The sequence below is a fragment of the Hippopotamus amphibius genome, chromosome 1, assembly GCF_030028045.1.
Source record: "Hippopotamus amphibius kiboko isolate mHipAmp2 chromosome 1, mHipAmp2.hap2, whole genome shotgun sequence".
Lineage (NCBI taxonomy): Eukaryota > Metazoa > Chordata > Mammalia > Artiodactyla > Hippopotamidae > Hippopotamus > Hippopotamus amphibius.
The window spans coordinates 23,058,420-23,086,411 of NC_080186.1; the positions used below are offsets into that span (position 1 = coordinate 23,058,420).

At 47.2% G+C, this 27,992-nt stretch overlaps 2 pseudogenes; both read left to right on the forward strand.

Annotated features, from left to right (window-relative positions):
* Nucleotides 1–18,201, forward strand: part of LOC130853600 (ribose-5-phosphate isomerase-like) — a 103,895-nt pseudogene extending 85,694 nt beyond the window's left edge.
* Nucleotides 18,202–19,113: 912 nt separating this feature from the next.
* On the forward strand, nucleotides 19,114–20,147 carry LOC130853649 (cytochrome c-like; annotated as a pseudogene).
* Nucleotides 20,148–27,992: the final 7,845 nt, after the last annotated feature.

Sequence of the window (27,992 nt, forward strand, 5' to 3'; positions counted from 1 at the left end):
ATGCTTAACGGTGAAAAGAGTGAATACTCTACCCCTAAGATCAGGAACAAGAGAAGAATGTCCTTTCTCAGCATCTGCTCTGTTCAACATTGTACTTTAGCCAATGCAATGAGGTGTGAAAAAGAAATGAAATGCATCCACACAGGAAAGGAATAAGTAAAACTTTCGTTGCAGACAAAGTGATCAGCTACCTAGAAAACCCAAAGGAATCTAAGTTATTAGAACTAATAAATGAGCTTAGCAAGGTTGCAGGATACAAGACCAATACAGAAAAATCAACTGTATATTTACAGTAATGAACAATTAGAGACTGAAATAAAAAAATACCATTTACAACAGCATCAAAAAATTTTAAATGCTCGGGGATAACTGACAAAAGATGTATGAGACCTGCATACTCTGGACCCCCCCCCAAAATTGTTAGAAATGAAAGAAGATTCAAATAAATGAAGAGATATACACTGTTCAAGTCAGAGGACCTAATACTGTAAGTGTCAATTCTCTAGGTCAACTCAATCCAATTGAAAGCCCAGTAGGCATTTTTTTTTAAAGAAATGAACAAGCTACTTGTTTTTTTTTTTTTTAACAAGCTGCTTTTAAAATTCACATGGAAATGCAAAAGACCTAGATTAGTCAAAACACTATGAAGAAGAAGATATTTGGAGGATTGACAGTACCTAACTTCACGACTTACAAGGCTAAAGTAATTAAAACAGTGTCATATTGACATATTTGTCAAAAAGATAAATAGAGCAAGAGAGAGGGTCCAGAAAGAGACCCATAGACATATGCACAACTGAATTTTGCCAAAGGTGCAGAGGAAATTCAGTAGAGAACTACTTTTGTCATCAAATGTTGCTGATATAATTGGATGTCCCTATGCAAAAAAGGGAGCTTCAGTTTATACTTTACATCGCATAAAAACTTAACTCAGAATGGATTACAGATCTAAATATAAATCCTAAAATAACATAACTTCTAGAAAAAAATAGGCGAAAATCTTTGTGGCATTGGGTTAGGCCAAGCTTTCTTAGATATGACAGCAAGAGCATGATCTGTAAAAGAAAATGCTGATAAAAAATGAAAAAGCATTTACTCTTTGAGAGATAGTGAGAGAACTAAAATATAAGCCACGGACTGGGAGAAAATATCTGCAAATCACATATCTGTTACAAGATTTATATCCAGAGTATGTAAAGAACCCTCAAAGCAAACAACCAGGGACTTCCCCGGTGGCACAGTGGTTAAGAATCCGTCTGCCAGTGCAGGGGACATGGGTTCGATCCCTGGTCTGGGAGATCCCACATGCCACGGAGCACCTGAGCCTGTGCACCACAACTACTGAGCCTGAGCTCTAGAGCCCTTGAGCCACAACTACTGAGCCCATGTGCCACACCTAGTGAAGCCCGCGTGCCTAGAGCCTGTGCTCACAACAAGAGAAGCCACTGCAATGAGAAGCCTGCGCACCACAACAAAGAGTAGCCTCTGCTCGCCACAACCAGAGAAAGCCCGTGCACAGCAATGAAAACCCAACACAGCCAATAAATAAATAAACAAATTTAAAAACAAACAAACATAGAGGACTGGGGCAGGGAGGGTGGGGGGGACTTGAGGGGGGGGCGTCAAGGAAGGGAGGGAATATGGGGATATGTGTATAAAAACAGTTGATTGAACCTGGTGTACCCCCCCCAAAAAAAATAATAATAAGAATCAAAACCCTTGGTAAAAAAAAAACAAAAAACAAAACTGATCTCAAGGTGAAGGTCTGGTCTATCAGTGCCCTACAGGATGAGTTAGGTCTTAATAAAGTAAACATTCTTTAAAAACAAACAAACAAACAAACAAACCAAACAACCAATAAACAATAAGCTAAGAAGTTGAACACCTCATCAAGGAAAATCCATGAATGGCAAATAAATAAGCACATGAAAAGATGCTGAACATCACTAGTGATTAGGAAGCACAAATTAGAACCACAATGAAATGCTCCTATAGACCTGGGGTATCACAATGGCTAAAATCTAAAAGATGGATCATATCAAGTTTTGTCCAGGGTATGGAAGAATTGGAACGCTCATACGTTGACAGTGGGAATGTATTATAAAATGGTACAGCCAACTTGGAGGACAGTTTCACAGTTTCTTACTGTGAAACACCTACCATGTGATTTAGCACTTCCACTCCCAGTTATTCATCTAATGGGAACATGAAAGTCTATAGCAACTTTAAGTAGAATCGCCTCAAACTAGAAACAACCCAAATATCAATGGCTGAAAAATTCAGCATATTTACATAATGTGATACTACTCAGAAATAAAATAACTATTGATACATGCAGCAACATGAATGGATCTCAAAATAATTACACTGATGCCAGATATAAAGGATCATATTGCTGTATGATTCCATTTACATAAAATTCTTGAAAATGCTAACTCATCGATAGTGACAGAAAGCAGATGCATGGGTGTCCAGGGATTGGGAGAGGGGAAGAAAGAGAGGGGCAGGAGGGAGGGCTTATAAAAGAGCACGTGGAGGGACTTCCCTGGGGGCGCAGTTGTTACAAATCTGCCTGCCAATGCAGGGAACATGGGTTCGAGCCCTGGTCGGCGAGAATCCCACCTGCCGCGGAGCAGCTAAGCCCGTGTGCCACAACTACTGAAGCCCGTGCCTAGAGCTCATGCTCCGCAACAAGAAAAGCCACCACAGTGAGAAGCCCACACACCGCAACAAAGAGTAGCCTCCACTCGCTGCAACTAGAGAAAGCCCGTGGGCAGCAACGAGGACTCAATGCAGCCAAAAATAAATAAATTTTTTAAAAAAGCACATGGAGACTTTTGGGGGTGATGGGTACATTGATTACCTTGATTACAGTGATAGTTTCAAGCATGTATATCAAAACACCAAATTGCACATTTTAAACACATGCAGTTTATTTTCTGTCAATTATACTTCAATAAAGTATTACGAGACTAAACTGAAGTAACACACATAAAGCATTAAAAGGGTCAGGCACAGCTTCCCGGTGCCTGGAAGCTGATATCATTATGTTTTATTTCTATTGAGGGGATCTGTCATCAGATGAGGCTTTGGCTGTTACCTCTTTTCAGCACTCAGTCTTTGGAAGGAACCCCATCATTTATCTCTGACAGTAAGTGGTCTGTCCCTCCTCCTTGCTCTCCCCTGGGCTTCTCTCTTCTTCCAGAAATGATCTCTGCTGATTCACACCCCCCAACTCTGGCATCGAGATGACATTCAGGTTTCCCTGCTGCCACTGCACGTGAGGATGACTGATTCCCATATGACGGGTCCCTGGGTCCACAACATCGCTGACATATTTACAGTCTTTGCAGAGCAGAGACCCTTTCCAGGGAGTGACCTGGGAGCACCCCCTCCCTCTATCACAGCTGCCTTCTGTCTGTTCTTTGGATCATCTTCTTTGGTCTCCAAAATGAACTTTAATTTCAGGCAGAGGAAAAAGAAAAGGCTCACAGAACCTTGTTCCAGGGCTCCCAGCAGAGCTATCACTTCTTGGTCTTAGTCAAAGGCTCCCCCCCCCTTCCCCCGGTGAGCGACTGGCCACTTAGCACTTGTTAATGGATCTAACTTCCGAGGGCTTTAAGTGTTTTCTTGGAATTGATCTTCCCGTGAAAAGTATGCTTTGGAGACATGAAATAACCATGAGAACCTTAAACGAATTATACTTTATCAAACGGAGAAAAACAATGTGCTTGAAACACGCCATACAAGGAAATAAAGGGCTGTCAGGTATCAAGATGGGGAGGATGAGGAGAGGGCCTGTGTACCACATGCCGCTGAACTCACATCTGGTCACAAATGTCTGCATTTGCATTCAAGAGGTGAATGTACATCCTGGAGCAGCTTCTCTCCCATGTGTGATCTGTTTCTCTGCTCATTTCCTGCTCTGCCCCCACTGGGAGGGGGGTGTCTGAGTCACTCTCCTCCCTTCCAGAAGGTGATGGCTTTGCCTGGGAAAGCAAGGTGGGGAGGGGTCTTGCTCTCTCCTCACCCCTTCTCCCCATCCGCCTCCTCCCTTCTGGGCCCCATCTGCTGAAATGAGCCCAGACACCCCGGGAAAAAGGGGTGCAGCGGTCCCAGTTCTCCAGGAATATGGTCGAGTGGAGACATCTCACCAGGGGCAGGAGAACAGGGATTGGCCCCACCTGCCCCTCGTTTCCACCCCTTCCCCACCCAAGGGCCTGGGGAGGGGGCTCTGTCCCTCTGGACACTCAGTCAGCAGGTGCTGGCTGAGGGCAGCCTGCACCTGGCTCTGTGCGGGGCTGGAGATTCAGGCAGGATGAGCCCTGGTCCCCATCTCGTTCTGCGCACAGTGAGGCCACGTCAGCCTCTGTCACCTCTGTCTCCTCACCCTGCCCTGTGTTCCCTTAGTGCGTGTCACCACCTGCCTCTGGACATGGCTGTGTCTGTTCACGTCTCCCCACCGAACATCAGCTCCATGAGGATGTGCCTTTTCCTGTCCTGCTCAGAGCTGTGTCCCCGAGCCTGGGACAACTCCCGTTGTGTAGTGGACACTGTTTGTGAGTGAGTGTCGTTGGACATGCTCTAGCGGAGGAAACAGGAGTCACAGAGTTGCAGGTGCCCTCAGGGGGCCGCCTTTCTTGACGTGTGAGGGCGAGTGCCCAGGGGACACCGGCGGGGCACCCACAGTGTCTGCTGCGATCTTAAGAGCATTCCGTGCACGGAGTACCCTGGCTCCAAACCAGCAAAACTCCACCCTCCCTTGACTGAGGCCAACCCAGCCCCTGTCAGTGGCAAATGTCATCCTGCTGCCACCAGGCCACTTGGATCTGCACATCTCCCACCTCAGCCCGGCCCTCCCTGTGGGTGGAGAGAGGACTCAGCTGGGGCTTCCATGCTGTGTCTCTGTCATTGGTCCTGGGGTCCTGCAGGTGGGGTTCTGATGCAGGAGGCTGGGTGGGCCCCGAGATGCTAATGTCTAAGACGCTCCCAGGTGCTGCTGCTGCTGGGAGCATCTCTTCTTTCCAGGGTGTGGGGTGGGGGGAGGGGCAGGGAAAAGGCTAACTGGGCTCTGTCCTGAGGCTGGTCTTGGGGTGTGTCCCAACGGGCCAGGTCAGAGGAGAGCTCCCATCCAGGACAGGGCATGGCACTGGGGCAGGAGGAATGTTCCACAGTGGAGCCCAAGGGGAAGCTGAGAGCCAGGCCTAGGAAAGCTGAATCCCACAGCCAAGGCAGCGGGGTAAGGAGGGAGCAGGGCCCCTACAGACGCCTGAACACCCAGGAGTGTCCCTTGATGGGTCTGACCAGGCTGGGTGTGACTGGGTCTCAGGGGCTAAAGGTGCGCACTGTGCACATCCCTCCCACAGCCTGGAGCTGCTACTTGGCTGTGCACTGATTCCTCGGGCCCCACCCACCCCATTCTTGGCTGTGGAGCCCAGAGCCCTGGATTTACCCCTGGGCTCTGTAGAAAGTGGGGCCCTATCCCCTTCTCCCTTTCCATGCAGGCCCAGCGCCTGCGGGGAAGGGGATGCACCATGTTGGGGGCTGCCCAGCCCTGGCAGAGGTTAATGGTGTGTTACTGCAGGGGCTGCAGGGGCTCCCTTTGCATCCGAGGGAGGAGGGATGCCTTCAGTCATCAGAATCAGGTCTTCTGTGTTTACCTCCTGGATGGAGTCTTCCTCAAAGGTAATAATTAAAGTGGGCACATGAAGGAAGTGACAGCCCCAGGGCTCAGGGAAGGAGGAGAAGGGAGGATGTGGTGCAGACGGAGAAAGAGGGGTTTGGCCACCAGGGCAGGAGATACCGCAAATGGAGACATCTCTGTGAGCCCACGACTCCCCCAACCACATGGAGAAGGGGGCCTCAGTCTGTGCTTTCCTCTGAGAATGGTTGTGGAGAGGTGATGAGGGGCAGGCGAGGGGGGCCTGCAGGAGGAGTCAAGAACACAGGGATCCCCCACTTTCCTGCTGTGTGACTTTGGGCAAGTTGCCTCCCCTCTCTGGGCCTCAGTTTCCTCATCTGTAGATGGGGACAATGATTTAAACAGCTCTTCCCTAACAGGGTGGTTGAGGAGAGGAGCCCTAAAAGCTGCACAAATAGACACCCAGGAGCGGAGGGGCAGTGAGGGCAGTGGTCAGGGGCCGGGGGTGGAGTCGCCACAGGTCTGGGATTTAGATCCAAGCTGTGACCTTGGGAAGTTCCTTAACTTCTCAGTGTCAGTTCCCTCAGCTGTGAAACAGGTTAGCACTCTTCCTTGGAGAGCGGTGGTAAGAATTAATGGGGTGGTACACACACTGCCTGGTGCACAGTAAGCCCCGACCAACCATGGGTGGTAACGCTGGTGTTCTAACCGGCTGTGAATCAGAGGTGCATTCACGCTCCTGGTCTCCATCAACCCTAACTCTACCTCTTATGTCTGTAGAGCCTGGTCTCACTCTGCTTTGCTCTCTCTGTTTAGGGTATCCAAACATTTTTTTCCTCCATTTGTTGGGAATGGCCCAGGGAAGGGAGGATGTGGTGTTGATGTCTGGAGTTTGGACTACATGTCCCCAAAGAAGACTTGTTATCACAGGAGTAGTAAAAGCCATTAGGAGTTTTGGACTAACCCTAGTCTATAACAGAGTTTTAGGGAAAAATATATTGTGAACTCCAAAAAATCTTTAGGAATATAACATTCCTAAATTATTGGAGAAGAATGAATATCCGTAAGCACCCCTGCATGCCAGACATGTGCTAAGTTATTTGCACATGGTAATTTACTTAATTTCCACAGTTATCCAATGAGATTGGTGGTGTTAGTCTTATTTATTTATTTTTTTCTGGCATATGTTTATTTTTAAAATGAACCTTTTTTTGAGGAGGGTGATGATTGAAGAGCCCTATGAAGTTATAAGAAATAATACAGAGGTCTTTCCCTGCTCCTCCCCACTAGATATAGCTATCATTGCTGGAAAAGACAAGAGAACAAAAGGAGCACTCTGTAAAGTAGACAGAGGAAGGCAGACAGATTAGGGGCTCCAGGACCGGAGGAACAGCAAGGTGGCAGGATGTCTTAGACCTTCCACCCCACCCACCCACAGAAGAAGGAAACCCAGGTCCAGTTTCTCTATTAGCCCCAACTTGGCAACAGAAGGCAGCCCAGGTAAGCTGCTTCCTCCACCTGGACCTAAGGGGAGCCCTGCCCACTTCATCAGGTGACACTGGCCAGATGGGTGCCACCAGAGCCCCCAGCTGAGAGTGCATTCATTGTCCTGTGGGGGGGAAGTGACATGTAGCTTAATTTAAAAAAAAGAAAGGACTAAGAGAGAGCTTGCATACCCTTTATCCAGTTTCCCCCAATGGTAACATCTTGTAAAACTGCAGGACAATATCACAGTCAGGAGATTGACATTGATACAACCCAGCCATCTTACTCATATTTCCCCAGTTTTCACTTGTACTCATTCATGAGTATGTGTGTGTGGGTGGGGTGGGGTGGGGTGGGGGTGGGGCGCCTCTCTGCTCACTCTGACCCACCACGGCCACACCAAGATGGTGGCATCTACCAGCCCTGAGCTCCCGGCTCTTCCAGCTGGATGCCGCAGCTTCCTGACTCTGTCTCCATGCTCCAAACTGAGGTTCCCGGGAGGGGAAATCTGATAATCTGGCCAGCGTGGACCAGGTGTCCACCTCAATAGGGTTAGTAAGCTGAGGGTGGCTGGTGGTTGTGAGAAGGGGAGAGGAGCTTATCGGGGTTGTGGGCTGAGCAGGGAGGGATGGGCTGGGAGAAAATAATCAACATTTCTAAAATGATGGGAGTTATAGTCCTTATTTTTCAGATGAGGAAATTGAAGCTCAGAGAGGTACAGTGAGTGGCTAAAGATCGCACAGCCAGCAAGCCGGAGAATCGCGAATTATACCTGAGGTTCAGCTGCAACCCAGACTGTAGCCCTCAACCCCTCCTGCTTTTCTGTCTCTTCCTCCCATCTGCTCCTCTCATCTGCCACTTTCTGCTGGGCCAAGCAGAGCGGGAAACAGGGAGAAATGACTTCCCTGAGGTGAGAGGTAACGGGGGCAGCTCCTGGGGCCGGCGAGGGTGAAGTCCCGTCACTGCCCCCTTGGTACCTGGGCCATTTGCAGATCCCTCCAGAGGCCTGTACCTGATGCTGAGGTTGCCCCAGCTCTCCTTCCAGAGCAGGCCCGAGGAAGTCAGTGCACTTGACTCTCAATTATTCACGCCAGTAAGAGTTTAATTAAAATTTCATGACAGTCATTGTGTTTCACCCAAACAGCTGATGGCCTTGCATTTTTGCCTAAGTTCGGAGGTCCCTCCACAGAGATCTTCATCTGAAGCCTTTCAACTCCCACAGATCAGTTTTGATAACAAGCTCTCTTGTGATTGTCGCAAAGTCAAAAGTGGGGCAGATGTAGTGCGCTGGTGACTGTGGTTAAAGAAGGCCCTCTCTGGAGCAGGGCTGGGGGCTCTGCCGGCCACATGGTCCCGGCCTCTGGTTCCAGGAGACAATCTCTGACATTTAGTCAGCAGATCCATGGGAATATTCCAGGGAAACAATGGCCAAGGATTTAAGAAAGGAGACTGCAGAGAGGGTTGTACCTGGAGGTTACAGAAAACCACATCCCTGCGGACAGGGGCAGAGGAAGGGAGGGACTCCCTTCAGAGTGTCTTAGGGTCAGGTAGGTGACCTTGGGGCAGGTCCTCAGTTTCCCCACTTGGAAGGTAGAACGGATGACCCCCCCTCATAGGGCACTTGTGAGGGTCACAGGAGAGGGGCTGTGGGAAGCTCTCAGCACACAGTAGCTGCTCAGATACGTGGCTGTTGACTTGAATTGGGTGCCAGATGACTTGCTGAGCTGGGTGAGGTGGTGATGGGGAGTCCTGGCTTCTAGCCTTCCCCGTCCCACTGCTGATTGTCTGGGGAGGTTAGGGGCACCACTGGGCAGTGGGAGGATGGATCTACATCAAGGCCAACCAGACACAGAGACTCAGGGATGTAGGCAACAGACTTGCCTGCTCGAAAAGACAAAAGTGCTTTGGAGGAAACCCCAGCCGTGGCTGATAGGAGATGAGACTCAGCATTTAGAGAAACTGGGGACAGGTGAGAGATGATTGGCAAGGTCAGTCCAGGCCTTCCAGCAACAAAACAGAGCAGGGATGTGTCCTGTAGGCATGTAGAGCTCCACCCGCCGTGGGGACAAGGAGCAGGTGGTGAGGGGGGATCCTGACTCGGGGTGAAGAAGGGCATCCATTAGATGTGAGGAAAGGGGCAGTGCCTGAGCTCAGGGGGCAGCTCAGGCCCTGAGAATGAGTGCGGCAGACCCCGTGGTACCCATCCATATCCCTGCTGCATCCACTGATGCAGAGCCTGCTGATGGAAAAACTGGGAATATCTGGCACACAACTGGGGGTGTTCAGTGTAGGGTAGGTTCTGGGAGACAGCAAGGACTCTATGGGAGGGGCTGCTTAGGACCTGGGGAGGGAACAGAGGTAATCCTGGCAGGAAGCTGTGGCAGAGTGAAAGGAGCAACTGGACTCAGAAAAGGGAGATCTGGGTTCTGGGCCCAACTCAGTCTCCAGACCACTATGTGACCTGGGACAAGTCACGTGACCTCTCTGCACATCTGCAGAACAAGACACTTCTAAGACCCATCCCAGAGCCTTGACTCTAGAGGGTTCTGTGTGAATGCTTCCCTCCAGCCCCCACCTTAAATATGACCAGTGGCTTCCCAGCTCAAACCCGCCTTCTGCCAGAAGATGGCAAGTCAGCACCAGGAACCCACAGGGACGAGTCAGCAGCCCTCTTGGTCACTGCGTGATGCGGGTCTGGCGGGGACAGGGCTGCTCGGTTCATTAGAGTCTGGGGATGATGTGCCCTCGCCCTTGGAGATGTCATTACGGGGTGGTTTCTGCTGCTTCCTCTGTGGGAGGAAAGAAAATGGGGAGAAGGGGCAGTGGGAGATGAACCTGATTCATACCCCTGGGGGGAGAGGCTGACACAGCAAAGTTTTGTGCTGGTCTCAGCTTGGAGCCTTAGAAGCTGGAGGGGAGGCAGCCATTAGGCTCTTTCATTTCCTGTGACAGGAACCTCAGTGCTTGAATCTGAGCTCAGAAAGGATTTATCGGTTTTATGCCGCTGACAAGCTCAGGGATGAGGTTTTAGTTTGACCTTGTTGCAGGGGTTCAGATGATGCCACCAGGACCGTCTCCATCTTTTTGCATTCCTCCTCCATGTAAGGCCATGCTCAGAGCCCCCTTCTTGGAGTCCAGATGGAGTCCAGCAGAGAAGAGAGAGCTTCCTCAACAAATAATCAAAAGTCCTGGGCCGGTTACCATCGGCTCTAAGGGCCACACACCTATCCCTGAACCGATCTGGGTCAGTGAGGGGGAATGTGGTGATTGGCTTAATCCAACCAGGGATCTGGGGGATCCATCCTGCAATCTGGGGGCAGGGTTGATCTGCCTGGGATGGGCTGAGAGTAGGAGAGAGGAAAATCTTGGGGGAAATAACAGCTTTACTAGTAAAAGGGCGCCAGGGCACTGGATGGCAACAACCTACAGATATCCTCCAGCGGTGTCGGGGTGGAGGGCAAGAAAAGCTAATGTATAAAATCAAAAGGAATAGGGAAAGAGAAGCCTAATATCCATGAAGCATGGCTGATCTTATTTCATCTTCCCAATAGTCTAATTAGAGTGTGGCTACTATTATCTTAAATCCAGAATCCTATATTTGAGTGTTGGAAGGATCTTTAAAAGCACCTGGTCTGACACCCTTATGTTTAGATATAAGGCAACAGAGCCAGAAAGGTTAAGTCACTGTCTCTGGGTCACACAGTTCATTAGTAGAAGGCTCAGGTCTTCTCAGAGAGAGGGCATCCCAGCTGGTGTCCATCTGTTCAGAGATGCTGCTAAATTACAGTGCACACTCTGCAAGGCCAGCCTGGCTCTCACTCAAACAGGCAGGAAAGCCTACGTGGGTCAGAGTCCACCCTGCTCTGGGTGAGCGGAAAAGGGGGTCTCTCATCACCTCCCTGCCCCTCCCACCCCCTCCCCTGCATGGGCAGGTATCTCAGTAGATACACTTAGCTGGGCCCTGCTGGAGACTCTCAGAGGATCCTGGGGTTCTACACACTTCATACTCCTGATCGGTAGCTGACCCCAACCCCTGCCACCTGACCTGCCTCCCTGCAGGTCTGTGAAAGCAGAAAAATTAACTCCAAGAGTATGAGAGACGATGAGGACCTTTGTAGTCATCTAGCCAAAACCTGCATTTTATAGAGGACAAACTGAGGTCCAGGAGAGGAGGGCCATTCCAAGGTGGTAGAAGGGCTCCTGGCTCCCTGTCTGATGCTCTCCCACCACTGCACTGGCCTTGCTGGTTGCATGAGCCCTGAGCTGCCCTTCTCACCGCCCCTGGTGGAGACCATCAACCATCCTGAAGTTACACATATTACACACAGACAGCCTGTCTCCCTTAAACAGTGTCACCCTTTGTAAGCTGTATCCATTCTCCTATTTAAACATGAAACAACCAAAGGCCAGAAAGCAGTTGGGGATTGTCCAAGGTCAGCTGCCCACCAGTCAGAGATCAGGGCCAGCCCCCTGTGTCTCAGGACAGAAGCCTTCAAAGAGTTCATGTCACCTTATCCTCCTTGATCCCTGCAAGGCTGCAGTCCCTGGAACTGTTGCCCTATTTATAGGTGAAAGAACGAGGCTGGGAGAGGCCCAGCCCTCTGGGCTCCCTCACACAGCTGCTCAGTGGTGAAGAGGGGGTGGGCCAGGGTGCCTGGAGTCCAGTTTGGCACCCTGTCATCCTGCACACGGCCACTTGTACAGTTGGGAATGGCCTTCCTGAGAGTAACGAAACCTGACCAACAGAGGTGTGGATGAGTCAGGGGTTATTTTTTTCACCCAATAAGGCACCTGGGCGGGGCAGGGGGGTGGCGGAGTGGTGAAAGCCCAGCAGCTCCAAGATGCCATCGGGCCAGCCTCCTCCTCTATCTCCCCTCCGTGTCCTCGGGGCATGCAGATGCCCTTGAGGCCACAGCAAGGCTGCTCCACCTGGGCCTCCAGCCCCCTTCCAGGCTGGGCAGCTGGTGGTCCACTGGGAGAACACAGACATGCTTGCCCTTCCAGGGAACTTCCCAGAATTCCCCACAGCGACCTCTGCCTCTGTCTCATTGGTGGGAACTGTGTCACAGGACTGCCTGCAGGGGGTGGGGACTGTGTGTTTTCCCATCTCATTGGCCAGAGCTGTGTCACATGACAGCCTGCAGAAGGGCGGGAAATGTCATGTTTTTAAGTAGGGGAAATTGTTGTCCCCCAACCGAATAGGGGTTGTGGTAGTAAGAAAGGAGAGGAAGGTGCCTGTGGTGGGCAGCCTGCAGTCTCTGCCCCAGTATTTACAGTCTCATTTTCATGTTTGCTACCTGCCTGGATCCCCACAAGCTCATTTGTTGTGACAGGACAGCGAGAGGCTGAGCCACTTGTCCGGGACCCTACAGAAATGGTTTGAAGAACCAGGCTAGAGCCCGGCTCCCTGCTCCAGACATCCAACAGCTCCCCAGATCTGCACTCCTGCCCCACGTTGTCCTCTCTCTCCTCTCTCACTGTCCCAATTCTCTGCCTCTTCAGCTCCCCAGAACAGCTGGGGTCAGCACATTCTTGCAGCCTGAAGATGGCAGGGCAGTGGTTTCTCACTTATGGTTCTGACACATACATACTTTCAGGCTGAACTACGTTAAGCAAGTCTGCTATGGAAAGCCCAAACTCAAACCAAGCCCCTGGTGTTACACTCCCTCTCTCACATCCTGCTGGTGGGATATTCACTGGGGTAACCTTAGCGGAGGACAGTTGGGCAGCCTCTACCAAAATTCAGAATGCACATACCCTGTCTCAGCAACGTAACTTCTAGGAGTTGATCATTCTGAAATACCCTAGAGTACAAAGCTACGTAAGGCTCTTCACTACAATGCTATTTGTAATAAGAACACTGGAGAAATCTAAATGTCCATCAGTAGGAGGTTGGTTGCTTAAACTATGGCACAACCATACCTTTGAATACTGAGCAGCCATTACGATGATTGAATTTGGCCTCTATGCTCTGACTTGGGAGAATGTCCGTGATGTGTTATTTGAATAAAGAAAGTAGGCTGCTGAAAAATAGGAACAGCATGATATAGAGTCTAATGATCTTGGTTTGTACACAGGTAAGTAAGTATTTGGAAGGATGTGTGCCTGTGTGGCAGACTCTCAGGAAAGTTCCTCATGCAATAAGGCCCTCTCATTACATGAACTCTACGTCCGTTATGCAAGGCTATTTGTGCCTGAGATCCCTTCCTCTTTTGCCTACATCATCAACTTTCCCATCCCTTCTGGACCATTCCAGTTAAGGTACAAACACAGCATTAATTTTTTAATCCCCCCAAGTAAAAACAAATCTGTCAAACCTCTTCTGCTACCTTTGCTTCCCTTTACAATAAAAATGAGTCACCATTAGTACTATCTTTAATGCCCCTCCCCCATTTTCTTTGCACTGCACTCTAAATGCATTTTGTCCCCTCACACTCCACCATAACTGCTCTTGTCAAGGTCACCAATTACCTATGCATTGATTAACCCAGTGGTCAACTTTCAATGACATTTGACCTATCAGTATTTGGAATAGTTGCTCACACTTCTCTGAAATCTTCTCTCCTCTCGGCTCTGGGTTCCCACCCTCTCTTGGTTTCTACCTCCCTGATTACTCCACCTCCATCTCCTTTGCTGGTTCTTTCTTCACTATTCAACCTATAACCCTAGAGTTATTCTAGGGTTCTGCCTTTGGTTCTCTTCTCCTTATCCTCCCTTGCCCCCTTGGGGACTTCACCAGATTTATGGCCTTTACATGCCATTCATATGCTGATGGATCCCAAATGTATGTCTCAACTTGGACCTCTCCCTGAACTCCAAGCTCTTACCATCCAGCAGCCTATTCATTCCTCCCTCCCTGACTCTCTGACTTCCTGCCTCCTTTCTTCTCTTCCTTTCTTCCTCCCTACCTCCTTCTCTCTCTTTTTCTTTCTACCAAAAATCATATATTATCTCTATAATTTGTGCACACAAGCTCATGTGTGTGTGTGAAACAGTCTTACAAACAAGAACTGTTTACAATAGAAAGCAATCCCACACATTACAAAAAAGATTTTCCAAGCCTTCCTTGAAATGCTGCACTCTCCAGGGGCCTACAGAAAGCGATTTTGATTTATAACCCCTTTCTTTTATGCTCCAATGCAACCCTTGAAAACCTTCTCAATTTCTGTTTCAAGTTCTGTCCAGTTCAACAAGTATCTTCCCAAGTTCTTATCAAGAGCTGGGCGCTGTGCTTGGCGCTGGGTGGGGGGGAACAGAGATGAATAAGATCCACGTTCCAAGGGAAATTGGCACTGTCAACTCTCTCACAGAGGAGGCTTTTAAGAAGAACTTACCTGGGGAGCTGATGCCACAGAAAATTTAGCAAAACCCTAAGCACCATAAGCAGATTGAACTGACAGCCCAGAATGAAGAAATATCTCTGTTTTCCGACAAAAACTTTTCCCTCGATTGAACACTAGCCTGGTTCCTCTGAGCTCTCCTCTTGACTAAGCCTAACCTTAGCCTCTAAAGAATTGAACAAAACACTAACATAGTTTCTAACAGCTCAAGGCCACATCCCTAGGATGTCCCTAGCCTCTCTTAAAGAGCCTGACTGACAAAGCTCAAGGATGCCAAAAGAAGCTTTGTTTGTTCCAGCCAACACCTGAAGTCATGGCTGCTGCCTCCCAGCCTTCGTGGAGGGGGCGGGGGGCAGGAGTGCCACTCAATGAGTGCCACTTAGCAAACCGAGATGGGTTTTACATGCACCAACCTTCCTTCCCACTCTTTGTGATTTTTCACTTTCCTGACTCTGCTCAAGCCCCTGCCATTGCCCCTCCCCCTCCATCATTCTCCCTTTAAAATGCCCAATCACCTCTGCACAGATTGGGGTGGAGCTCAGCTCTTTCCCTTAGTGTCAGTAGTTATTGGATAAATTCTATTTTCACTGCTGTAACTAATGTCTGGCTGTGTCTATCTTCAACATCTCTCAGGCTCGTGGGACAGCCAGATGGGGCTTAACTATAGACAGAAGCATAGCTGAGGGATGGTAGGGGGAATAGCTGCCAAAGTCACTTAGATTTTCTTCTATGTTTTCTTCTAGAAATTTTATAGTTTGTATTTTACATTTAGGTCTATGATCAATTTTGCATTAATTTCTGTGAAAGATGTAAGGTCTGTGCGTGGGCTGTTTTTTGTTTGTTTGTTTTTATTTTTGGGGAGTTTTGTTTGTTTTGTTTTTTGTTTTTTGCAAATAGATATACAATAATTCCAGCACCATTTGTTGCAAACACTATTATTTCTCTATTGACTTGCAGTGACCTTTTGTAAAAAACCAGTTGACTATTTTTATGTGGGTCTATTTTGGGGCTCTCTGTTCTGTTCCATTGATCTAAATGTCTAACTTTCATTGTCTTGAAAACTATAGCTTTATAGTTAATCTTGAAATTGGATAATTGTGAGCCTTCTAACTTTGTTCTTTTTCAGTATTTTGTTGGCTATGCTGGGTCCTTTCCATGTAAATCAGTTTGTCAATATTCACAAAATAGCTCACTGGGATTTTGATTGGTATTGCATTGAGTCTATATGTCAAGTTGGGAAGAATTGATGTCTTAACAATGTTGAGTCTCAGTTCATGAACATGGACTGTCTCTTCTACTTAACACCTTTAAAAATTTCTTTTATTAGTGTTTTTTAGTAGATAGATCCTGAACATATTTTGTTATATGTATATACCTCAGTTCTTTGGTTTTTTGATGCTGTTGTAAGTGGTATTTAAAAAATTACAATTCCATTTTTTCATTGCTGATACATAGAAAAGCAATAGACTTTTGTATATTAACCTTGTCTCCTATGATCTTGCTATACTTATTTGTTCTAGGAGGGTTTTCTTTTTTCAGAATTTTTTTTTCTGTAGAAAACCATGCCAACTATGAATAAAGACAGTTTTATTTCTTCCTTTATGAGATATACGTTTTAAATTTCTTTTTTGTGTCTCATTGCACTAGCTAGGATTTCCAGTATGATGTTGAATAGGAGTGATAAGAAAGAAGACTTCCTTACTTTATTCTTAATCTTGATCTCACCATTAAATATGATGTTGGCTGTAGGTTTTTTGTAGATGTTCTTTATTGTGTTGAAGAAGTTTTCCACTATTCCTAGTTTGCTGAGAGGTGGGTTTTGTTTGTTTGTTTTGTTTTTTGATGATGGTGAATAGGCATTAGATTTTGTCAAATGCTTTTACTGCATCAGTTGAAATGATTATATGATTTTTCTTCTTTAGCCTTTTGCTGTGGTGGATTACACTGACTGATTTTCAAATGTTGAACTATTGTTGACAATATGGAGTCTTCTAGCCCATGAACCTCGAATAAAATCCACTTGGTTGGCAGCACCCCGGGCCCTTCAGCACCCTCTACGGGTGGGTCCTGGCCCCGCTGCCCGGGAGGGCCGGGGGCGCGGGCTCTGGGGGAGGCGGGAACAGCTGGGGCGTTCCGGGTTCCCACGTGCAGCTGTTGGGACGCGTGCAGTTCGGCGCTGGCAGCACAGGTACCGGCGGCGGGGACGCTAACAGCGTCTGCCCGGCCCCCTCCGCGATGTCCAAGGCCGAGGAAGCCAAGAAGCTGGCGGGCCGCGCGGCCGTGGAGAACCACGTGAGGAATAACCAAGTACTGGGAATTGGGAGCGGTTCTACAATTGTCCACGCTGTGCAGCGAATAGCTGAAAGAGTGAAACAAGATAATCTGAACCTCGTCTGTATTCCCACTTCCTTCCAGGCCCGTCAGCTCATCCTGCAGTACGGCTTAACTCTCAGCGACCTGGACCGACACCCGGAGATTGACCTGGCCATCGATGGTGCTGATGAAGTAGATGCTGATCTCAATCTCATCAAGGGCGGTGGAGGCTGCCTGACCCAGGAGAAAATTGTGGCTGGCAATGCCAGTCGTTTCATTGTGATTGCCGATTTCAGGAAAGATTCAAAGAACCTTGGGGATCAGTGACACAAGGGAATCCCCATCGAGGTCATCCCGATGGCCTATGTCCCAGTGAGCCGGGCTGTGATCCAGAAGTTTGGGGGCGTGATTGAACTTCGAATGGCAGTCAACAAGGCAAGTCCCGTGGTGACAGATAATGGGAATTTTATCCTGGACTGGAAGTTTGACCGGGTGCACAAGTGGAGTGACGTGAACACAACTATCAAAATGATCCCAGGCGTGGTGAACACGGGCCTGTTCATCAACATGGCAGAGAGAGTCTACTTCGGGATGCAGGATGGCCCGGTGAACATGAGGGAGAAGCCTTTCTGAACTGGCCCTGCAGGAGCGGAGTGTGTTCCCCTGGCATCCCCAGCCCACCCGCCCAGGCGGACATGCCTCTCCACGAGCCTTTGCCTTAATGTATCTGTGCCAGGTGGACAGCTTGGCAGGGTGGGGGGTTGAGGGTTATATCCAGTCTTCTGAGTATTGTTATTAAATGTCTTTTTAAAAAGAGAAATATAAACATATATATTTTTACTATTAAAAATATTCAATTTTTTTTATGAAGTAGAACTTGATTTCATGTTTTATATGCAACATTTACCAAAAAAGACTGTCTTTTAAACTTTTAACTTGAGCCTGCTGGTTAAGCTTCTGAATATTGGATTTTCTGAGAAATGTAAATCAAACTTTTCTTTAAACTGGTGACATGAAGGGCCCAGTCAGCAGTGATTCCCTGATGCCTTACTGGAAACATTGGCATTTGTTTACTTTTCTACCACACTGTCTTGTCTTTAGTTTTTGTTGTGATTACGCACAATATGTAGTTACGTGTTTGAAGATGTGCATTACGAAAGTCTGGTGAGTGGAGGTGTGTGGTGTGTGGTGACTCAGTTTACTGTGGTAAACTACCAGGGGGAAAGTGTGGGGGTCCTTTTGCTGAGAGCAGGGAATTCCTTCAGACTCCTCGTGTTGGAAGCCGTTGGCCAGAAAGACTTGCCAGTACTGCCAAAGCACTGCTGTGAAACACCGTTAAGTGATTGTCTTTTTGTTGTTAATACTTTTTTCGTTCCTTTATCGTCACTTGCATGGTTCTGCATCAGAAGTTGTTACCTCTTTATATTGTTTGAAGGTTGAAATAAAACAGTATGGTGCCATTTAAAAAAAAAAAATCCAGTTGGTTGACATGTTCATCCTTGTTATACATTGTTAGATTTGATTTGCTAATATATTCTTGATAATTTTTGTGTCTGTTTGTAAGAGATATTTATCTGTAGTTTTCTTTTGTTATAATGTCTTTAGGTATTGGATACTATTGACTTCATAGGATGAATTAAGATGTGTTCCCTCTGTTTTTATTTTTTGGAAGAGACTGTAGAGAATTGGTAATATTTCTTCCTTAAATGTTTGGTGAAATTCGCGAGTGAAACCATCTGGGCCTGTTTGCTTTTTTGGAAAGATTTTAAAATAATAATTGATTCAATTTCTTTAATAGCTGAAGGGCTATTCAGGTTATCTATTTGTCTTTCTGTGCATGTTGGTAGTTTGTGTCTTTCAAGGAACTGGTCCATTTCAGCTAAGTTATCAAATGTGTGTGCATAGAGTTGTTCCCTTATTGTTCCCTTAGTGTCTTTGTGATGTCCATGGGATCGGTAGTGATGACCTTTCTTTCATTTCTGATATTGATAATTTGTATACTCTCTCCTTTTTTCTTGTTCAGCCTGGCTAGAGAAGAGAAAAAAAGCTCCTTAAATGATGAAACTGTACACTTCAAGGTCAGATTTTACTAGTTTTTTTGTAGATTTTTTTTTCTTTTGCTCTCCGGCACATGAAATGTTTCAGGAACATAATAACTGCATGATGTGGTGAGTTGTTATATCTCAAAATGATGAAAGTTTTGAATGCCACAATCCCTTGATCTTAAGAAGTTTAGAATTTTAACTTTTGGCGAGTTATTAACAAATAACTGAGCATGTGCTGTGTGGTAGGCACTGTGTTGGGCCCTGGGGTCCAATGGTAAGCAAATTAGACATGGTTCCTAACTTCATGGTAACTGGTCTAACACAAGTCATGATATCACAAATAAAGGAAAAGTTGCTATGGTGGTAAATTATATAAGGAGAAAGGGTCCATGATACCAATTTATAGAGGAACTTGACTGAGGTCAGGAAATCAAGGAAGTCTTCCCCAAGGAAGAGACAATGGAGCTGAGGTCTGAAGATTGAATACAAGTTAACTAGGCAGAAAGAGAAATGTGTTTCTGACAGGGGTGACAACACATGCAAAGGCCCTGAGGTGGGAAGGACTACATCAGTATGAAGTCTTGAAAGAAGGCCAGTGTTTGGGGAGGACGTAGGTATGGGAGAGTGGTGGGAACCGATGGTGGAGAGGGCAGGGCTTGGCCAGGATGGAGCTGGGCCTTTATTCTAAGAGCCATGGGAGTTGTTCCTGCTAAGACTGGTCCAAAACACTAAGGCCCCTGTTCTCCAGCTCCCTCCTCTTTCCTCAGAAGGAAATGAGAGCTGTCAGAGAGCTTGTTTGTCACCTATTGTCTTCCTCATTTAGCCAGCTCTGTGGGGCATTCCCATGTAGTTATTTTTTTTAAATAACTAGTTTTATTGAGGTATAATTTATAATAAAATTCACCCACTTTGAGAGTATGATTCAGTGATTTTTAGTAAACTTCGAGAACTGTGGATAACCAACTTGCATCTGGAACTTTTGCATCACATGTGACAAAGGAACAATTTAAAGGTGGATGATGTTGAGAAGGGCAAGATGATTTTTCAGTAGTGGGCCCGGTATCATGCTGTAGAAAAGGGAGGCAGGCACAAGACTGGGCCAACCCTCCATGCTCTACTTGCGCGAAAGACAGTTCCGGCCCCTGGATTTTCTTATGCAGATGCCAACAAGAACAAAAGCATCACTGGGGAGAGAAGACAGGGAGAGAGTATTTGGAGAATCCTAAGTAGTACATCCATGGAACAAAACTTATCTTCACTGGCATTAAGAAGGCAGAAAGGGCAGACTTGATAGCTTATCTCAAAAAAGCTACTAATGAGTAATAGGTGACCACTGCCTTATTTGTTACAAGACAGAAATGTCTATGGCCTTTTTCATAGCTGTGTTTCAAGTTGTGTTTATTAGCCTGTTAAGGCAAGTGTTGAAGATAAGCTGGCCGTATCTACTTTATCTTTTTGGTCTTAACTATGCTTATTTAATTAAAATTCCCTGTGTCTAAAATGTTGCCTTTTATATAATGAAAGGCATTTTAGTGTAGTTTATGTATAATATCAAATAAAGAATATTTAACACACACACAAACACACACAGATGAGTTGTGTAACCATCACCAAAATCCAGTTATTGAACATCTCTATCACCTAAAAGCTCCCTTGTGTTTGTTTGCATTGATCTCCGACTCCCCCCTTCCTCCCAAACACACATTATATCCTAGGCATTGAAGGCCTGATTTCTGTCTCAGTAAGTTTGCCTTTTGTGGACATTTCATAGCAAGGGAGTCTGTATGTAGTCTTCTGCATCTGACTTCTTTGCATGACAGATTTGAGGTTGATCCACATGTAGTGTGTATCCATATTTCTTCCCTTTTATTGCTGAGTGGTATTCCCCTGGATGGATATCCTCATTTACGTATCCACTCAAAGTTGATGGACATTTGGGGAGTTCTGCATTTGGCTGTCATGAGAAATGCAGTTATGAATGTCTGCATGTGAATCTTTTTGTGAACATAGGTTTTTTATTTCTCTTAGGGAGATTCCTGGGAATGGAATTGCTGGGTGTTATGGGAAGTTTACATTTAGCTTTTTAAGAAACTGCCATACTGTTTTCCCAAAGTAATTGTACTATTTTACATTCTTAAATGCAATATAAGAGAGTTTCTCTTTCTCCACTTTTTTAACAATACTTGATATTGTCCTTTTAAAAAATTATAGTCATTCAAAGTGGGTGTGAATTGGTATCTCACTGTTGGTTTTACCTAATGAATAATATCATTAGTTGAATATGTTAAGCAAGTTTTTATGAGCTAATTTGCCATTCATATATTTTCTTTGGTGAAATGTCTCCCCAAGTATTTAGCCCATTTTTAAATTGGGTTGTTTGTCTTCTTATTTTTGAATTGCAAGTGTTCTTGATATACTTTGGATACAATACCTTAATCAGTATGTGATTTACAAATATTTCCTCCCAGTCTGTGGGCTTGCCTTTTCATTTTCTTAATGGTGTCCTTTGAAACAATTTTTAAAAATTTTGATAAAGGAAATTTGCTGATTTTTTTCTTTTATGGATCTTCTTTTTATTCTCTTCCAAAAAGGTGAAGAAGTCTTCACCTAACACAAAGTCATGAAGATGTATTCCTTTGTTTTCCTCTGGGAGTTTTGTAGTTTTAGCCCTTATATTTAAGTCTTTGATCCATTTGGGGGTTAATTTTTGTGTATGGAATGAGGTGAGGGTTTAAGTTCATGTGGGTAACCAACTGTCCCAGCATCATTTGTTGACAAGATTGCACAAATGGTCAAACGTGTCTTGACAATTCAATGAGACATTGAATTGTCTTTGCACCTTTGTTGAAAATCAATTCACCATAAATTTAATGGCTTACTTTAGGATTCAATTTCTTTTCTTTGATCTATATGCCTATCTTGAACCAGTGCCACACTGTCTTGGTTACTGTGGCTTTATTGTATGTTTCAAAGTCAGGTAGTATCAGTCCTCCAACTTTGTTCTTTTTCAAAATTGTTAAGTCTATTCTCCATCTTTAGAATTTCCATATAAATTTTAGCGTCAGTTTGTCAATTTCTACAAAAAAGCTTACTGAGATTTTTTTTTATAGGGCTTGCATTTAATTTGTAGATCAATTTGGGGAGAATTGCCAACTTGACAATATGGAGTCTTCCAGCCCATGGACATGAAATATCTCTCCATTTATTTAGATCTTCTTTAATTGATCTCAGCCATGTTTCATAGTGTTCAGTGCACAAGCTTTGCCCTTCATTTGTTCAATTTATTTCTAAGTATTTTCTTATTTATGATGCTATTGTGAATGGCCATATGTTCATGTTTTATTTTCACCGTTCTGGCTGTTAATTCTTTCTCACAGTTTCTTTTTCCTGGAAATGACCTCATTCTGAGACCGGGCAGAATCAGGAAATCAGAAGGGCTTCACGTCGGCATGTTCTGCTCCCCCAGCCTGCCTTTGGAAGACCCAGGTTTCCCAAAGTCCAGACAATAGCTGGTTGTAGCTCAGAGTATGGTTAGCCCTGGAAGCTCCAGATTAATGGCAAGGCTTAGAAAGGCAGGAGCCACAGGAAGTGGACCCCGTGGATGTGCCCTTCACAGGGGTCTCTGGGATGCAGCAGACCCCAGATGTGGAACCCTGGCTCAGGGATGGCACTAGGAGCAGGCTGCAGGCTGGGATGTTACCCAGGGTTGGGGAGGCAGGGGGGATGGGGTTGGCCACAGAACAGGGCAGTGGCTGAGGCATGGGCAGCTCTGGGCAGCGGGAGGAGGACGCTCTTCTGACAGGACCGCTCACCCACATGCATGAGTGCTCACCCTGCTCCAGGCTTTGAGCTTGTGGCTGAACCTGGAGCAAGGCGACAGCCACTCAGATCCTCAGTGCAACATCAGGCCTGGAGCACAAGTGGGGGCTGGTCACAGGGCAGGGAGATGGGGTAGTCAGAGGGAGGACCTGAGAGGGGCTGAGGGGGAGCTCAATATGTGTCAGACTGATGATGGGGACCAACTATTGAGTGCCTATTGTGTGCTTCCCACAGTGCTATTCATTATCTCATTCAACTCTATGAGGAAGGAACTGTTATTGTCTTGTACAGATGAGGAAACTGAGGCTCTGAAAGGTGATGTGACTGTTTGCCAGGCACTAGCCTCTCCAGCCTCATCTCTCATCTCTGCTCCACCCCTTATACACACATCCCATCCTCCAGCCATTCCAGACCATGTGCTCTTCCTTGCACAGGCCAAATGCTTCCCAGCCTCTGAGCCTCTGCACATGCTGTTCCCTCTGTCTGGTGTGCTCTTCCCACCGTGACATCCCAACAAACTCTCCGCCCCCCACTCAGATCAGTGCCACTCTGTGAAGCTTACCTGACCTCCCCAGGTAGATTCCAACAAGTGCTGCTCAGAGCTCCCCAGCCCCCATGCTTCTCTGCAGCTGGCACCTCCCACTGTAGTAGATTCTCCTGCTTCTGTGTGTTCCTCACCCACCAGGCTTAGAGCTTCCGGAGGACCGGGGCACGGCTTATAATGTGCTAAATAAGTGCTTCTGGGGGCCTGAATGAATGAATGAATGAGTGGGTGAGTGGAGGCATTGGACCATGGAGAAATGAAAAGACCCCTGAGGTCATGTCTTGTCTTCCTGAAGGATTAACATCAAAGGTCACCAACCCCTCAGTGACTCAAAGATAGGTTTTAGGGACTGGAAATGGCATGAGAAGGTCTGCAGTCCATGCCCCCGCCTCTAGGCTAGAAGCCAGTGTCTTACTTGTTTGATGGATGAATCAGAGAAGTCATCCTCCCTGTCCAGTGTCACAAGGCAGCACCCTGCCTGGAACCTTGATTTGCAACAGCCACAACCAGCATCTGCCACAGTCATCAGAGCAACCTGGCAGCCACAGTCACTGTGCGCTCAGCACCTGCCCAGCCCTGTGCCGTGGGTGTTGTGAGTCTCATCTAATTCAATTCTCACTGCAAATCAGTGGGGTATGTATTACACCCTCATTTTATCTGTTTTGTTGTGCTTAGTTTTCTCCATACAAAAGAAATATATGCTCATCTTAAAAACTTTTTTAAACAATAGAGAAAATGAGAGCCCTCATTATCCCATGCTGTGATTCCCATTTCACAGATCAGGAAACAGAGGCTTGTGGTACTTTCTACACAACACAATCTTATTCCCCTATGATCACGCAGCTGGGCTCTCTGTTTGCCTGGTGTGACAGCAGCAGCTCAATGACTCACAGGGGAAACCACGGCCCTGGGGAGGGTTTGGGCAGTTGGCGACAACTGGCTCATTTGTAGAGATTTTTCTTCAGGGTTGGTGCTAGCAAATCAATATTCCGTCGTGCTGCACGCACGTTGTGGTGCCTACCTCTCTGCTCAGGGATGGCAGAGAAGAGCAATAATCTTGACAAAATCTAAATAGTGTTGTTTCAGGTGAACTGGAGAGGAGTCTTTGTACATTGGGTTCCCGGGGAGTCTATAAATCTGAGGCTGATGAATTACCTGGGCAGGTGCCTCTGCCACCGGCATCCTCACGGAGGACTAGAAAGTGGGATAATTACTTTTCTGGCGCTGGTTGTCTAGAGTGAGCTGGTCCATTTTTCTCTTTTATTACCATTGAGTTTCAGGAAAGTGTCTGCTGAATCTCCCACCCCTGCCCCCCTTTTCTAAATGTTGGATTTATTTGATGACTCCACTAGGCCTGGTGGTGGGGGCCAGAGTGAGCCCTGCAGTGAGGAAGACTCAGCTCCTGAGCCTGCCTGCCTGAGGCTTCAATCGGCGGGAGTGATATGGGTGGGTGGCTGGACATCCACCCATTCAGAACTGTCATCCCTGTCAGTGGTGCCGTACATTTTCCTTCCCTCCCTTTCGCTTGCTCAGGGCGCTGGCTGTACCCAAGTCAAGGCAGCAGTAAGGTGCTGAGGCGGACGTTTCCTCAACCTTGGGAGATGCAGTCTGAGCAGCCACGGACAAAGCCAGACTTTGAGGTTCAATTACTAAAGGAAGATGGGAGAATCTGCTGGGGGGCACGGACAGACCCACCCCACTCAAGCATGTAGATGAGGGGTATTTCTGGGAGTTGGGGTGGAGCTGGCAGTGGGAGAGGAAGGAGCTGGGTCTATCCTGTCCTCTCAACCTTCTCTTCTTCCCTGAGACCTCCTTTCCACTCCATCCTTCTCAACCTTGACATTGATATGTGGTTCTTTTGTGCCTTAATTTGGCTCTCTCAAAATGCTCTTTCAATCATCTCTTAGCTCTGGGATCCCTCAAATAGGGAGACCCCCTGAACATTTGGAAAATTAGGTAATTTCCAGTACATTAACAGAATCTTATACATCTATGGTAACCACTGCTGAAACTCCTTGTTTATTTGTTTACTCACCCAATATTTACTGGCTACTTGCTCCATGACAGAATGTGTGCTAGGGGTTGGGGATACAACAGAGAGAAGAATCAGATATGGTTCCTGCTCTGCTGGAGCTTAGGCTACAGTGGGAGCAGACAGCATAAAAAGTTGGTCATCTATGTAGCTCTTATAAAGAGTCAGGGAAGACTGTCTTGAGGAAGTGATGAATGCCAGTTTCTCAAGTAAGAGGGAAGAAAAAAACATTCTAGGCAAAAAGAACAGCATGTGCAAAGGCCCTGGGGTGGGTAGGTTAGCATGACCAGGAGGCAAGTGTGGCTGGAGCAGATAAAGCAGGGTAAGGTGGGGCTGGAGCAACATTGGGCCCAGGCTGTGTAGGGCCTTGTAGGTCATGTTGAGAAGTTCTGTCTCTTCAGTCAGAGCTGCAGGAAGCCTTTGGAGGCATTTGAACAGGGAAGTGTGAGCCTTACAGTCAGGCAGCCTCCCCAAACCTCCTCCACTTCTAGGGAGAGCTGAGGTCACTGTGATTCCTTTGCTGTCTTCAACCAACTGCGTTCCCTGGGGTCCCATACATCTGGATTTGTGCATGTCAAAGCCAGATTCCCTGCAGCCCGTGGGGGAAGCAAAAATTCAGAGCAAAGCACTGGCTGCCGCAATGACCCCAATTCACACCCTTGGTGTTGAGGCCCGAGGCCCAGATAGACCTTGGCTGCTAACGCCTCTTTCTTGGCGGCTGCTGTGACCATGTGCGCGCATGGAAATAGTCCCCATTAGCCTTTGTTGACCTCACTCTTGTCTAATAACCAAGTGTAAAGCCTTCTCTGGATTAAACTTGGCCCTTTGAGCCTCAGCATGAAAAGGGAAAGATCAATCCTTCCAGGGTACAAAGAGCCAAAGCACTTTCTCTTTTGGGAAACGGCTCACCCCCATTCCAGGAAGGCCTGGGTGGGTGCTCCCAGGAGCAGCAGTCATTCTGTCTCTCTTGCCTCTTCCCTTGTGTTCCCGTGCTCTCTTGAATAGAGGGAAAGGGTGGGCTTGCAGCTGACTAGGGGCTTGGTGAGAAGTTTAGCCCACCTCACCTGTACCATGGCCTGTGGTCGGTGACCATGAATGATGTTATATTACTAGTTGGGGTGATGAGGGCATCATCCTCTCCCCCTTCCCATATTCCTACTGACTCTGAAAGTAGAAGTGGCCACACTCCTGGGGCTATTGTCAAGAAGCATTTGCCTCAGTTTCCACCTCTCATTTTTTCTTATTTAAGGGAGAAACAGGGGCTTGTCTGATGAATGAATTCAATTGACATTGTCATTCTGTAATCCACACAATTATATTGGACCAGCAATATTTCTCAGTTGAGGACCATGGTGCAGGGCAATACTCCCTGTTTGGTACCAGACAACATGGATCCACTCCCTGGCTCTGCCCCTCACTAGCTGGGTCATCTTAGTCAAGTGACTTCACCTCTCTGAGCATCACCTGCAAAGGATGGGTGGGGTTGTTCAGAGCAAAACGAGCTTGGAGAGCTGTGAAAGGGGACTTGAGGGGCATTGGTGCGAGAGGTCAGAATTACCCTGGTGTCTCTATTTCTCCTGGCTCTGGGCCTACTTCATTGATAATCTCTCTAACAGTCATGTCAGTCCTTTGTGTTATCATGAACCTTGTGTCTATAATGTTGCTCAGACTCCAAATCAATAAAACCCGAATCAAAGTGGCTTGCATCATAACGGCATTCATTATCGCATGTGATGAGAATCCAAGGGTGGATTAGGTTATGGATTTGGTTGATTCCACAGCCCAGAAGCCTATTCTAGGATTTTAGCAGAATTCAGAAAGGGACCCCAGCAAAGTGTCAGCAGGATCCAAGGGAGGGGCAGGGGGAGGGGGTATGCCAGGTCCTATTTCTTGAGCACTCATGTTACATGATTTTGGGCAAACCTTTCTGCCTCGATGAGCCTCAGTTACCCCATGTGCACAACTGGACAATGACTGCCCACACGCCACAGGTTGTCGTGAGACTTGATGAGGTGATCCTAGTGAATCCCTTTGTATGGCTCCTGGTAGGTGGTGGGGACTCAGTAAATAGCTCTTATTGCTGGTGCTGTTGCTGTGGCTGAGGTGTGAAGGCTGTCAGGTGGGTGATTCTGCTTGTTCTGTGTTGTCCCTGGATGTGGAGCTGGGATCTTCAGGAGGAACTAGCGGGAGGCAGTGTTCAGCTCAGGAGAAGGGACTTGGTGATCAGGTGAGCTGCCCAGCCCGGGGCAGTGGACAGCGCCTCTCCTCAGAGGTGCAGGAGGCACAGCCAGGCCAGGCCTGGAGGGAGACCCTGTGGCAGGGACTCAGGCCCCACTGGAGGGGTTTCCAGCCTGGGTGGGTGGTGTTTTGGGGGTTGAACCAATGATGGAAGCAGAGAGCACAGTTATAGCTTCTGAGCACACACGAGGCATGAAAACAGCGCCTCTGGATACAACTGGATTCCTTGCCCAGCTGGCAGCCGGTGACTCTGGGCTTCAAGCCTCAGCAAAGTCACTGGGCCAGGGATTCAATTTTCTCATTGTTGATGCGGCCCTTGCAGGGGGAGGGGGAGAGGCCAGCCCATCCTGGACAGTGTCCTGCAAACCAGTCAGCTCTGAACCTGTTGAATCCTGACACTGCCTCTCCCAATCACTTAACCCCTCTGAGCCTCAGTCTCCCTTTCTGTAAAATGGGAACTAGATCCACTTCATACTTCTGTTGGGCCTTAAATGAGTTCACATATATGAGGCGAGTTCATCAATAGGTGTGTTTT